Here is a 15,095-nt window from a genome sequence, read left to right on the forward strand (position 1 = left end):
TCTGGGTGAGCCCAAAGTTGGCCACGAGGAAAGCAAATGACAGAAAAGCCTCTTAGCAACCTCTGGCTTCTTTCTCGGAGATTTGCCTTCATCTCATAACTTCTTATCAGCACTGAATTCAATCAGGTCCTTCAGCTGTCCAGTCGACTTAGCCGGACCATGCAATTCATAAGCCATGGAGATTCAACTCAAGGCTTCATTAATTTGATCAGGGAAATAAAAAGTATTTTATTGGTGCTTTTTAGGTGGGCTCCTTTGTTCTTATCATTAAAAGGGAGGTTTTAGGGACTTCCCTGGAAGTCCAGGGGTTAAGACTTCAAATTAGGAGGGGAGGGTTCAATCCCTGGTCAGGGAACTAAGATCCCATGTCTTGCAGCCAAAATACCAAAACCTAGGACAGAGGCAATATTGTAACAAATCCAATAAAGATTTTGAAAATAGTCCACATTAAAAAAAAAAAAAACTTTAAAAGTCAAGTGTGGGAGGGCTTTAGCATAAGCACACAGTCATTGGATATACTGATTTAACCTGCCTGGATCTTACATTTGATCACATTTAATTTTCTTTGTTCATGTTAACTATGATCAAAAAGCCTTGTAACACAGTAGACAGGATCAAAATGGAAATCATGACAGTCTACCACGATGCCTAACCACATACTCTGCTCCAGGAGACTCATCTTTTTGGGACTCCAGGACAGGTGGTGGCTTCTGTTCTCACAGGTAAAATAGAACGTCTTTAAGATCCCAATTGTTCTGAAGCGATTTACCCCAACAGTGCAAGGTGAATGACTGCTTCAAAGGTATAAGGTCATGGGCTCTGTCAAAAGACCAGAGATTCCTCATTGAGGACATAAACAAATGCAAAGGTGAAGAAGTCTTTGCACCAATGAGAAAGGGAAGTTCTTGTTGAACCAATATGCTGAGGCTGCTTTATGAAATAAAAATCAGATCAAGCTCCGTTTTACAGATTTGGCTGGGGAGCCTGAGAGAATTACATTACCTGTCTGACCTCGTTAGGCTCCTTGCTAGCAGATGCATAGAACAAGATGATGCAATTTGCTGTGGGGGTTGGTGCTCTGAATTCAGATGTGCAGTGGGCAAGCACAGGAGGGGACAAGAAGATGAGTGTGTAACTTGGGCTGGACTGAGCCAACTGTGGAAACTGGTGACCTGGAGAAAGTCTTTTTTCCCCCCTGACTGTGTGCTCCATCACCGAGGGCACTGGAGTTCAGGAAGGCTGAAGGAGAAACAGGTCTGGAAGCTGCCCTCACTACCTACTCCACCCCTGATCACAAAAACACAGGAGAACTTTGGGTGGATTAGATCACCTACAGAAAGCAGAAAGGGCCAATTCTGGAAGGTCAGAGAGGATTGAGTTGGGAGATGGAGAATTAACAGAACACTTCATCAGCTGTAGCTTAAAGCAAAGCAGAGTTTTTTTTAATCATGTAATAAAAGTCAAGAGATAGGGATTTCAGATGTTATGCAGTGGTTTGATTTTGTCACATAGACCCAGGATCTATTTTTCTGCCACCTCCATTTGCATTTGGCTGTATCATGGTTGCAAAATGGCTGCTTTGCCTCCAGACATCATGACTGTATCCCAGGCAGGAGGAAGAAAGGAAGGGAAAAAAGCAAAAGACCTTCTGTGGCAAGCATAATTCTAAGATAACCCTCAAAGATTTCCAGCCCTAATCCCAGGCAGTCAATATGACGAGATTATATGCCTGTGATCTTTACAGATAAATGGAATTTTGCAGATGTAATCAGGATGTAAAATCAGTTGACTTTGCCTTCCTCCAAAGGGAGGTTATCTTGGTGGGTGTAATCTAATCAAATGGGGTCTGTCTCTAGGGACCGAGCACGAAGGACTCTGGGAGGACAGCCAGCCAGGAGAACAAGACCTCAGTCCCACAACTGCACAAAACAGAATTCCAAACACCTGGATGAGCTTGCAGGCAGGCGATTCCCTAGATCCTCAAGGTAAGAGCCCAGATGCTGACACATTAATTTCAGCCACGTGAGACCCTCTGCAGGAACCTAGTTGAGACTACTTGGACATGTGATCTCCAGAACTGGGAGCCAACAGGTAGGTATTGTTTTAAGTTGCTGTGTTTATGGTAATTACTGAGGTGGCTCAGGCTTACACTTGCAATAGAAACTTAATATACCTTCCTAGGAAGTTTGGCCTTTTATTTGGGATGGGAGGTCCTCCCCAGCAGACAGCTAACTAGACTGTGGGTCATGGGCCCACCAGTGAACACACCTGGGGGTGAAGCCACTGCGATGTCTCAGGCTGACTTTACTAGGCTGTGCAAATGGGGGAGATAGGAGAGAGGAAGGTCTTTGCCAAGCTGGCCACTGCCTAGTATACAGTGGATCTAATTGTTTCACCAGTGGGCCTGGCTTCTGAGAGAGGGTAGGAAGGAGTGGGTGTGTGAAAGCAGCTCTTGGTGAAGAAGGAAAGAAGTAGAATTGACCCCCGACTCCCACCTTGCTTGGCCATAGTTTCACCCCATGTGTGTGAACCCCATGCAATCTGGTGTGCACGTGGGTGCTGAGCAGTCCTCATCCCTGCAGCATCCTTCGTCTCTGGACAGTAGGAGCACCTGGGGCAGGTTACAGGAGCCACACCTCTGGCCCTTCTGAACGGTGTGCCAGGCTATGGCCACGTGGCACAACCGGAAGCAGCACACTGGGGTCCACCCTCGAGATCTGAGGCAGAGCCCAAACTCCATTGAGATGGAAAATTCTTGACATCTGCTGGGGGAGTGTTCTTTGTCCTCATTGACTGGATATGAGTAGGGCTGGAAGAAGGAGAGATTGTGGGAAGGAGAGGCTGCAGCAGTAGGGAAGGGGTGAAGCGGCTGGGTAGGGCCCCCGTTGGAGGAGAGACCTGAAGTCAGCCACAGTGACTTAAAGTTGAGCTGGGCCGAGTGGGGACCCCCTGCCTGTGGCTGTGTCACCAGTGAATGTCCCCTGACCTGATGACCTCAGGTGCAGATGAACACCATGAACATATGTGGAGGGTTTGGATATGTCCTTTTGGGGGTGAAGAGAAAACTCCACCTTCTGACCAAGGTGGAAATTCACAGGAGCCTGGATGGGGCAGCCACACCTTCCTATACCTCCATCCCCTGGATGCCGGGTAGATTTCACCCACTTGGAAAAACCATGATGGTATCACTTGCAGTAGTTACTTAACAGTGTTGTTTTAAGGCTGCCTTCGTAGCTCAGTTAATAAAGAATCTGCCTGCAGTGCAGGAGACCTGTGTTAGGTCCCTGGGTTGGGAAGATCTGCTTGAGAAGGAAATGGCTACCCGCTCCATTTATTCTTGCCTGGAAATCCCTTGGACAGAGGAGCCTGGTGGGCTACTGTCCATGGGGTCGCAAGAGTCAGATACGACTTAGTGCTATTTTAAGGATCTAATTGGAAAGGAGACATGAAAATTCCCAGAGAAGTTACAAGTGCTGTTCACATCTGAGATCTCTAGTAAGGAATCACTTTTCAGAAATGCTTTCTTTTTCTGTAATGGATGAAATAGTTATAGTTGGAAGAGGTTCTGCAGAGGACATGACCTCTGGTTGACCTGTGAGCTCATCCCGGGCATCAGAGGTCCCTCACCACCCCCCTGACCTTGGGATGGCTGCTCTGCCCTTTCCCGCCATCCCTTGTGCCCATTGTGGGAGCTATTTTAAGGATGCACCTTGAAAGAGCAGGTGTGGAGACCTTGGGATGTCGTGGGTACCTGAATCCCAAGAAGGTCTCTCTATAAACTCTTAAGATGCCGCAGTTGGGCAGGCAGTGACCTCCTGGTCCTGGGGCAACTAAGACCAGCCCTTGAGGGAAGTCACCTGCTTATTAAACCTGCCACCTCCCCATCTGCAGAGGCTGTCTTCCTTCTGTCTCTCCCTGCCCGCTGGGTTCTGGAGCTGGTTTAGGATTCCACCTAGGAATTCCCTGGGTGTGTGAAACCAGAAAGAGTGGTGTTGGGAAGCTCAGGCAACTTTAGTGAGTATAGAAATTGTTGTTCAGTCACTCAGTCATGCTGGACTCTGTGACCCCCATGGACTGCAGCACACGTGGCTTCCCTGCCCCTCACCACCTCTTGGAGCTTGCTCAAACTCGTTGTCCATTGAGTTGGTGATGCCATCCAACCATCTCATCCTCTGTCATCCCCTTCTCCTCCTGCCCTCAATCTTTCCCTGCTTCAGGGTCTTTTCTAATGAGTTGGCTCTTTGCATCAGGTGGCCACAATATTGGAGCTTCAGCTTCAGTGTCAGTCCTTCCAGTGAATATTCAAGGTTTATTGCCTTTAGGATAGATTGGTTTTCATCTTGGGGGTTATCATCAATATACCTTAAAGCAGGGTTATTTCTCAAATACATCCAACAGCTATCTTAAAATATTATGAATTTTGGTAGTCAACCTTCTGATTGGACAATAAACAAAGACTCTTGAGTTTGCAGTTCCTGGAGGTTGGTGAAGGAGTTTTAATTGGATGAGAATTTTTATGATTGCCAACAAGTTCAAAACATATGCCCGTTTTTAGGCTAGCTCTAATCCTGAGTGATCAGATAGGGTATCAGCAGGAGGCCAGAAGGTATGGAAGAATGCTAGGAATTCAGACAGGCTATAAAACATTCCAGAAACCAATAAGAACCTCAGATATAACCAAAATTGGACAAGAAAATTTCCAGGTTGACAGCAACTTTGTACCTTTCCCCCAAGAAATGAAAATTAACATACAGCGAACCCTATATGCCAAGTCCTAAATCTTTGAGATGGCATTGCAAATATTGCATTTTGTTCCCCTGCCACATAATACTAGGACCTGAGTCGCCTGCTTGAACATAGACCCCTTGAAGGCAGGGACCGTGTCTGTCTTGTTCACTCTTGCATTCTCAGCACTTACTATGGTGTTTGGCACAACTTACACACTTCAATAAATATTTGTTGAAGAATACATGAATGAAACAGTCCCCGTATCAGAAACTAACCTCAGGTCTAGAGAGAACCACTTTGTGGAGTCAAATAGAACAAGTGTCAGGCATTATGGAGCAGTGAGGACTGTGGCAAATTGATAAGTGGGTTAAAAGACAGGCAGTATTCAACCCTAGCCAATTGCTGCCATGTACCAGTGAAGGCCTGCGGTAGCTGAACCCACTGAATTTTATGTAAAATGTCTTAATGCATGAGTGTTGGCCACTAATTTAATGTCTTTAAAACGTGAAACAGCTTTGAAGAAAATCTGTGAGACAATGAGTTTTTTCTGACTCTTTGACTTTGTGATCTTTGTCCCAAAGAAACAAACAGAACCCCATGGAAAACACTGCCTAAAAATACTCATAGAAAACTTGTCAGCAAGTTACTCTTCCCATTTGCATATTATAGCTAGCATATATGTGTTGTGTCTGACTCTCTTGACCCCATGGGATTTTCCAGGCAAGAATACTGTAGTGGGTTGCCATTTCCTTCTCCAGGGGATTTTCCTGGCCCAGGAATAAACCCGCGGCTCCTGCTGCATCTCCAGCATTGCAGGCGTGTTCTTTACCCCTGAACCACCAGGGAAGCCCTAACATGGAAGGGTGTAAAATTCTAAAACTCCTTGGCATGAAAGTGGACAAAACTTGTAGATTCTAAGAAGCACTGATCTTTCCTGCAATTAAAATGTGAATAAGGGGATGCGATGAATTGGGGGATTGGCACTGACATATATACACTATGGATACTATGTATAAAATAGATAACTAACAAGAACCTACTGTATAGCACTGGGAACTCTACTTTATCCTCTATGGTGACCTAAATGGGAAGGAAATCCAAAACAGAGGGGATATGTGTATACATAAGCCTGATTCATTTTGCTATATAGCAGAAATCAACAACACTGTAAAGCAACTATACTCCAAGAGAAAAAAAAAGTGAGTGACAAATGTCCTGAAATCATACTTGGAAGATGTGTTGGTTTGGGCTCTACAAGGAAGCGAGGCTGCCTGAGATATTGTCATAAATGAAAAGCAGATGCACTCTGGAATCAGGGGAAAGCAGAAGCAGAGAGTGACTGGGGTCTTCCTGCAGACGTGGCCCTGGTGTCAGCCCAGGCCGCCCTCCCTCCTGGGCTTGGCTGGTGTCAGATCTCAGAGGTACTGATGCTTGGAAAAGAAGCCTTTCTTGGGAGCTCATCATGTAAGTCTCCCTAAGAAACAAAATGCTCTTCATCATTGTCACCCATGGAGAACAAGATTTTGGTATGCTTTGTGGAAAATATAGACACTTTACAAAGAGATTTTGTATGCTATTTGTCAGCTAGGTTCTGCATCAGTGTCCTGAAGCAACTGCAATAAATTACCACAATCTGAGTGGCTTAAAACACAGAGATTTATCCCCTCGGGGTTCTCAAGGCCAGCAGTCCATGATCAAGGTGTCTGCAGGGTCATGCTCCCTCTGAAGGCTCTAGGGAAGAGTTTTTCTTGCCTTTTCCAGCTTCTGGGGGCCCCCAAGCATTCCTTGGTTTTAGGCGCATCACTCCATCTCTGCCTCTGTCCTCACATGGCACTTTCCCTTGGGTGTCTCTGGGCATCCTTTTCTGTCTCTTAAAAGAATATTCTTACTGGATTTAAGGCCACTCTTATCCAGTGTGATTTCCTTTCCAGCCTTACCTTAATTACATCTGCAAAGGTCCTATTTCCAAATAAGATTGTGTTCTGAGGTTCTGGGGGTTCCCAGGTGGTTCAGTGATCAAGAATCTGCCTGCCAGCGCAGGAGCTGCAGGAGCTGCGGGTTCCATCCCTGGGTTGGGAAGACCCCCTGGAGAAGGAAATGGCAACCCACTGCAGTATTCTTGCCTGGAGAATCCCATGGACAGAGGAGCCTGGTGGGCTACAGTCCATAGGGTCACAAAGAGTCAGAGGCAACTGAGTGACTGAGCACACACACACAGGGATAAGGCATTAGATAGGCACTGGGCTAGATGCTGCAGCCCAGCCAGAGAGACCTCACAGGGAAGGAGCTGGGGACCATGCTGGCGCTGCCTCCATCCCCACTCTCGTGCCCTTGAGTCAAGGTGAGCTGGTTGCAGAGGAGACAACCTCCTGGGGCACAGAACTGGGAGGACCTGTAGGGAAAACGAAGAGACCACTCACCTCCCCAGGTCAGAATCAGTTGAGAGGCAAACACAAGAGCCAACATAAAGAGAAAAATCCTTGGGCTCTGTTACTGGAAAGGTGAGCTTGGAAGATGAGACCTGTGGTAACAGAGATCAGAGGAGAGGAGGCTCTGAAGGGAGCAGGGCCAGGGCTGGACTCCTCCTGACTCCATCTAAGAACTCACTCCTTCTCCATGGGCAGGAGTCAGGGAGAGGCAAAGGTGTAAGTTACCTCCCAGCCCTCATGATGGATGGGCTGAGAAGGACACTCTATTCCTCTGTCAAAATGGGAGTTGGGAGAGTTAAGGAGCCTCCTTGTTAAGGCAAAATTTAAAATTTTTGTAGAGCAGGAGTTGGCCAAGTACAGCCCTGGGCCACACCTGGCCCTCCATTTGTTTTTGTCAATAAAGTTTTATTAGAACACAGTCATGTCCATCCATTGACATCTCATCCCTGGCTCCTTTCCTGCCACAAAGGCAGAGCAGAATAGTTGTGACAGACCATGTTTCCTGCACAGCTAAATGTGCTATCTGCCTTTTGGAAATGTTTTCCAACCCCTAGTGCATAGGATTTGAAAAGTCCTTTCAGTAGCTACCCAGATATAGAATAGAGTGCTCAGGGCTGTGAGATGCTAATTTAGGAAAGGCTTCCTGGAGGTCAGGCCACCTGAGGGGACAGGACAGTTACAGTTCCTGCCCTTATCCGGGGACAGAAGAGAAGACAGAATCACCCTCATTCTAGAAATTGTCGTTTCTCTCCCTCTGCTCATCTTAACAGAGAGGATATAGTCAAATCAGTGCAAGTGCAAGTTCAATGTATATTTAGTGCAAATCGACTTTTTTTCCCTTTTCTCTTTTTAAATTGAAGTGTAGTTGATTTACAATGCTGTGTTAATTACGGCTGAGTGATTACAGCAGAGTGATTCAGGGATAAATATATGTACATTTAAAAATATTCTTTTCCATTATGGTCTCTCATAGGATATTAAATATAGTTCTCTGTGCTATACAGTAGGAACCTTGTTGTTTATTCATTCTACATATAAAAGCTCACGACTTGTTAACCCATCCTCCCACTCCATCCCTCCCCCAACTGTTAACTTTCTGCTAACATTTTGTTTAAAGAAAACCATGAAGACAATCATTCATATAGAAAGTAAGAATGAATGAACTGTGAATGAGGAAGAAACCGGTATACTGAACAGGTCACGGGGAAGGAAGGAGAGGGTCCCCGTACAGACCCAAGTCAGTCCCAGCCGTGGGCTCCCCTGTAAACACATGAATTGTTCTTGTAGGCCATCATGAGTGGAAAATTCTGTTCCTGGTGGCCAAACATGTTCTTACCATGTACATAGCTTGAATACTTACAATAATATGACACCAAAGTATTAAGAAAGATACACATAGGCAAAGAATCAGAAAGGAAATAATCTAAAAATATTCCAAGTGATGGGACCATAGGCAATTGTTTTCACTCTTTCCTTCAAATTCTTCCTAGTGACATATATTTCTTTTATAATCCCCCTAAAAAGAAAATAGATGTTATTTAAGGTCATGTTGCTTGTCAACCTACAAAACTAGCCAGGTCTTTGGAAAAGCAGCCTTTCCACAGAGGGTATTTATACTTTATTATTATTTTTTTTTTCTTAGTTCCCTGACCAGGGATTGAACCTGTGTCCCTGCAGTGGGAACATGGAGTCTTAAGCACTGAACCATCAAGGTAGTCCCCACAGAGGGTTATTTAGACTAGGGTGGACCCAGTGTCTTGTCCTCAGAAGCCACCTCTCCAGGGACAGCTACAGCTGACAGAGCTAGGATTCAAAGGGCTATTTCACCAGTGAGGAGGAGGCTGTGCCACTTGCCTGAAATTTCTAGAAGCATTTTAGACAGGCTGAATGCGTGCCTGTTCATTTGAAATGGTTAACAATGGGGCAGAATTTTTCCCCTCCTTTGGTTTTCCGAATGGATGCACTCGAATTTGGTTGCTTGTTTTCAAAGTCTCCGATGTTTCCCCTCTTACTCGTGAGAGAGATGGAGAAACTCAGCCCAAAGCATCGTGTTGGAGGAATCCAGTGTGCGTAGCCCATGCAGGGTGAGGACTCCAGCCAGGTGTGAACAGAAGTGGAAAAGGAGTTCATTACCACAAGTGCTGGGATCATTCTCCCCTCCAGAAGGCCCCTGAGCCATGCAACCAGATTAGAAAACAAATTTCTCCTTTGAATGCTTGAAGGGGAAAAAAGAAAGAAAAAAAAAAAAAAGGAGGAAAGAACCATATTCACTTTCTTGAACACAGGGTTATTTTGCTCCTGTGATTGTATTGTCTTGACCCTTCTGTCCAGGACTGTTGGGTGTTTGGGGCCTATGTGGAGACACCAGCTGGTCCAGCAATTTTATCTTATCTTATAGTTTTGGGCCCAGCATTTTAATTTTGTTTATTTTTGGGGCTGCACAACATGGCACATGGTTACCCAACCAGGAATCGAACCCATGCCCACTGCAATGGAAGCTAGGAGTCTTCCCCCTGGACCACCAGGGAAATCAGGTCCACCATTTTTACTTTTTCAGTTCAGTTCAGTCGCTCAGTCGTGTCCGACTCTTTGAGACCCCATGAATCGCAGCACGCCAGGCCTCCCTGTCCATCACCAACTCCCGGAGTTCACCCAAACTCATGTGCATCGAGTTGGTGATGCCATCCAGCCATCTCATCCTCTGTTGTTTTACTTTTTACTTTATTTTAATTTTTTAAAGTTTATTTATTTACTTATTTTTGGCTGTGCTGGGTCTTCCCTGCTGAGTGCGGGCTTTTCTCTAATTGTGGCTAGTGGAGGCTACTATCTAGTCTGGTGTGCAGGCTTCTCACTGCAGTGGCTTCTCTTATTGTGGAGCACAGGCTCTATGGCACGCGGGCTTGTTTGCCCCATGGGCATGCAATTATCTTCCTGGATGAGGGATCAAACCGGTGAGCCTACATTGGCTGGTGGAGTCTTAAGCACTGGACCACCAGGAAAGTCCAGGTGCATCATTTTTAAACCATGATTGTGACCCATTGAAAGATCCTACCATTGACTTAGTGTGTGCCCACCAGCATTGTAAACATAAAATTTATTGTTGTTTAGTTGCTAAGTCGTGTCTTGACTCTTTGACCCCATGGGCTGTGGCCCACCAGGCTCCTCTGTCCATGGGATTTCCCAGACAAGAATACTGGAGGGGGTTGCCATTTTCTTCTCCAGGAGATTGTCTCGACTCACGGATCAAACCTGTGTCTCCAGCATTGGCAGGTGGATTCTTTACCTCTGAGCCACCAGGCATGCCCATGAAAGAGAACCAAATAAAACAACAAATACCAGAGAACTGCTTCTGAACCCCCTCTCCTGGCTGTGTGTGTGGTCAGACCCCACCTGGGGAGTCTGCAGTGGGAACTATTCCCCAGAGCGCTTTTGCTTCTAACAACCCACACTGAGCAGATAAACAGACATTAGGAGAGGTGCCACCATTGGAGAAAGCAGGTTCCCTGACAGATCCCCCCCTCCCCCACTGCACACATGTAAGCACCGTGGGGGTGTTAAGTAAACTCTGGGCGGCTGGATGGAAAACCACACCTACAGGCTGCCAGTCTAGCAGCCCACAAATCCAGGGATAGAAGAGAACAGCTTTCCCAGTAATTAGACTGGAATTCCTCAGGATGTGCTCATGGGCTGGTTTGGGGTCATGATCATTTTGGCTGGGGTTGAGGGTTATGTTGAAATGAAGTAGGACTCTATGGTCCTTCCCCTCCAACTCCCTGCCATACCCTCAGCCTTTTTGTCTGTGGGAAAACTTTAACCAAAGAATAAGTTTAATCAGAGAAATGACAACCTGCAGAAACAAAGAAAAACAGTCAAAGGAAGCCAAATAATAATAGTTTAGTCATTAAGCAAAATCAAGGACTTTAGTTCCTTCTCAAGAGCTATGTAGATAATATTCTGAGCCATGCCCTGTGAGCTGTCTTGTAGATACTGAAACCCCACCAGGTGGCCTCAAGGAAATGCAAATAGACCGGAACTGAAGAGTAACTGTACTTAAAACAACCAAGATGACGTTGGTCAGACCATCGATGACCAATTTCAAGATGACTGTCAGAGCTGACTGTGCTGTTTCTGCACATAGCCCCCTCCCTCCATCTATAAAAGCTCTTGCCCCCTGATTATAGGGAGTGGGAGGGGGGAGAGTTGGCCTTTGGACAGAGATCTGCCCTCTCCCTGCCATGCTTGCCAGCATCCAAAATAAAGCAAGCTTTCCTTTCTACAACCTGGCCTCTTTAATAGCTTTTGAGTGGTGAGCAGCTGGACCTGGGATTGGTAACAGTATCAATACCTGGAAGTGATGGCAGCCTTAGCCTCCCAGCCCTCATGGACTGACCGCAGCTGGGGGCTGAGGGTGAGACAGTGGGACAGGTTCTTAAAGGGAAATGGTGGGCAGCTGAAACCATCAGGTGTTCAGTGCAGCTCCAAGGTCAAGGACTCCATCAGCAGCCCACACTACCTCCCCTTCTAGGTTGAGAAGCAGACACTTCCTCAAAAGTGTGCTGGGTGTCTTCTCTGGTGGCTTAGAGGCTAAGACTCCATGCTTCCAATGCAGGAGCCCTGGGTTCGAGCCCTGGTGAGGCAAGTAGATACCACATGCCGCAACTATGAGTTTGCATGCCGCAACTGAAGATCTGAGGTGCCTCAACTAAGAGCCAGTACAGCCAAATAAATAAATATTAAAAAAAATAAAAGACATGTGCCAGGGACAGTGGTTAGGACCATTGGCATCTATAAGATTAGCTTCTGCTGAGAGTGGCTTCTTTCTGCCACTGTCCCTTTAATTATGCAGATATGAAGGGGTGGGTCGTGTACACAGGAACAGACAAGAATAAATAGATTTTGCATGGTGACTATGAAAGCGTTCTCGCAGTGGTGCGGGTTTGGAAGCTGCCTTTATCCGGAACCACAGCTGCAGGGCAGCCGAAGAATCTTGTAATCAGATAACAAGGAGAAGTGATTTTTAACTCCCTCTTCCTTCTCGTCTTTTCTTCCCCTAACCAAGCCTCATCTTCCTTTATTAGAAAATAAGGATACACATACCCATACAGAGGGAAGGAGAAGAATAAAAAGAAGGCAAGCAGAGGAGGCAACATGGGGGACAAGGAGAGCTTCAGGAAAGACTCTGGCCAAGACCTCTTGAGGTTTGGGTGCCATCTTGGCCCTGGACTCACTGTAAAATTGGGAGGCAGGTTCCTTTATATCTCTGAACCTCAGTTGTCCCTTCTGTAAAATGGGGGTGACTGTAAGTCTGATCTCATAAACTTGCCATGAGAATCAATTGACTTGGAAAGAGGCAGTCCCTGATGGCCACTGAACAACAGAAACCGTGAGATGGAGGAAGAAGGGACAGAGAAGAAGACAGAGGGAGAGGACCCTGGGGCAGGGAGGCGGTTCTGGGGGTGGGACCCAGGTGTTTCTCTCCTGGGCTCACCCAGGGATGCTCACTTCAGCAGAAAAACATTTCAGTCCCACAATCCAGGGAACAAGAAATCCAACTTTTGTTAAGTCCACGTATTTCTCTTGGGAGGGACCATTGAGATGCCCATCTTTCCCCCTGGCATTTTGTCCACATTCCAAACAGCCAGAAACAGCCAGGATGAGGCAGCATCCTGGGGCAATTCAGAGGGTAAATTCTGCCCAGGACCAAAACAGGGATCTGCTGCTCATCGCCGGTGTGACCTTGGCAAGTTACTGGCCTTCTCTGTGTCTTTGTCTCCCTGGTTATGCAGTGAAGATAAGAAGGTCTATCTCATTGCTATTGTGAGGATTAAAGGAGTTTGCTTGGGGCCATGAAGGCACAAGTCCAGGAAGTACCATTGATGGAGTACACTGAGAAAAGCAGAGACACCCCTGGGATCCCCTGGTGGCTCAGAGGTAAAGAATCTGCCTGCCAGAGTGGGAGGTGTGGATTTGATTCCTGGTCCAGGAGAATTCCACGTACTTCAGAGCAACTGAGCCCACGTGCCACAGCCCAGGAGCAGCAGCTAAACTGAAACCCACTCACCCTGGAGTCCGTGCTCCACACAAGGAGAAACCCACACACCGCAACTAGTGAGTAGCCTCTTCTCGCACCAACTAGAGAAAAGCCCGAGCAGCAGTGAAGACCCAGCACAGCCAAAAATAAATAAATAAGGTTATATATTTAAAGAGGCAGAAACAGCTTTCTCCTTTCGGGGAGAACATGGCTCCCTTTCCTCCCCATCCAAGGTGCAGGAATCAGGGACTGGCTTTGTCAGAAGCCAGCTCCGATCACTCCACCACTGCCACGCGAGTCTCTACAGGGCTCTGCAGGGAAAACAGCCCCCATTTCCACATATATGAGTGGAATTATGATCATCTCAGGACATCCAGACTTTCCCCTCCACAGACCTCTTCCCCACTGGTTGTCCCTGAACCTCAGATTCTCGGCAGGGAAGTCGTGTATTAAGGTTAAATGCATCATCCGAAAAGAGTGATCTAAGTCTGTGTTTCACATGGGAGAGAATAGAGAAACTATGAAAATGAGAAAGAGTCAGTGAACAGCAGAAAGCCCAGTGATGCCCTAGACCATCCGGGGTGTCCAGTGCCTAGAACGTGCCCCAGAGGTCATGGCTCAGTGGGTCCAGGGTGAGGCCAGACACGAACACTTTTGAAAGCTGTCTAGGTCATTCTGATGGGCAGTCAAGGTGCGACGCTTGACCTCGAGCTACAGGACAAGACCCATCCTTGTTCAAGGAGGAGGCAGGGATAAGGGCAGGGCAGGTGGGTGCGGTAGGGGCTGGGACTCTGGGTGCTGAGAACTCACTGGGGAAAGGAAGCTGGTTGAAGTTGCCAGGGTGGTCTCAGAGCCATTAAATTCCTGCAGTGTGGAGGATGTGGTGGTGGTGGGGATTGTATTATCTATCAGAGGTCCACTTTTCCTCTGAAAAATGTAACATGCTGGGGTTGGGGTAAGAGGAACTGGGAGACTGGGACTGACACAGACACACTATTGATGCTATGTGAAAAATAGATAGCTAATGAGAACCCACTGTATAGCACAGGGAACTCTACTCAGTGCGATGCGGTAACCTGAATAAGTTGTTGTTCAGTCTTTAGGTCATGGCCCCCCGCTCTGCGATCCCATGGACTACAGCACTCCAGCCTCGCCCATCCTTCACTATCTCCCAGAGTTTGCTCAAACTCATGTCAGTGATGCCATCCAGCCATCTTCATCCTCTGTCACCCTCTTCTCCTCTCACTCTGAATATTTCCCAGTATCTGAGGCTTTTCCGATGAGTTGGCTCTTTGCATCAGGTGGCCAAAGTACTGGAGCTTCAGCTTCAGCAACAGCCCTTCCAATGAATATTCAGGGTTGATTTTCTTTAGGATTGACTGCTTTGATCTCCTTGCTGTCCAAGGGACTCTCAAGAATCTTCTCCAGCACCACAGTTTGAAAGTATCAATTCTTCGGCACTCAGCCTTCTTTATGGTCCAACTCTCACATCCATACATGACTCCTGGAAAAACAAACGAACAAAAAATTTTTTGTTGAAGTATAGTTGACTTACAATGTTGTGTTAATTTCTGTTGTACAGCAAAGTTACGTGTGTAATATATATATGTGTATCACACACACACAGTCTTTTTGCATTCTTTTCCATTATGGTTTACTACAGGATATTGAATATAGTTCCTTGTGCTGTGTAGTAGGACCTTGTTGTTGAGCCATTCTACCTAGTATAGCTTACATCTGTGAACCCCAACCTCCCACTCCATCCCTAATCTAACCCCCTACCTCTTGGCAGCCACAAGTCTGTCCCCCATGTCTGTGAATCTTTCTGTTTCATAGATAAATTCATTTGTGTCATATTTTAGGTTCTACATATAAGAGCTATCAGATGATATTTGTCTTTCTTTTTC

At 46.5% G+C, this 15,095-nt stretch overlaps 1 long non-coding RNA gene across 1 annotated transcript; it reads left to right on the forward strand.

The window, feature by feature from the left end:
• Positions 1 to 1,871: 1,871 nt before the first annotated feature.
• LOC129629835 (uncharacterized) lies at positions 1,872 to 14,810 on the forward strand. Its single transcript, XR_008703342.1, has 2 exons — positions 1,872 to 2,091; positions 14,285 to 14,810. It is a non-coding gene; the product is annotated as an uncharacterized LOC129629835 (long non-coding RNA).
• Positions 14,811 to 15,095: the final 285 nt, after the last annotated feature.

The sequence above is a fragment of the Bubalus kerabau genome, chromosome 16 (assembly GCF_029407905.1).
Source record: "Bubalus kerabau isolate K-KA32 ecotype Philippines breed swamp buffalo chromosome 16, PCC_UOA_SB_1v2, whole genome shotgun sequence".
NCBI lineage: Eukaryota > Metazoa > Chordata > Mammalia > Artiodactyla > Bovidae > Bubalus > Bubalus kerabau.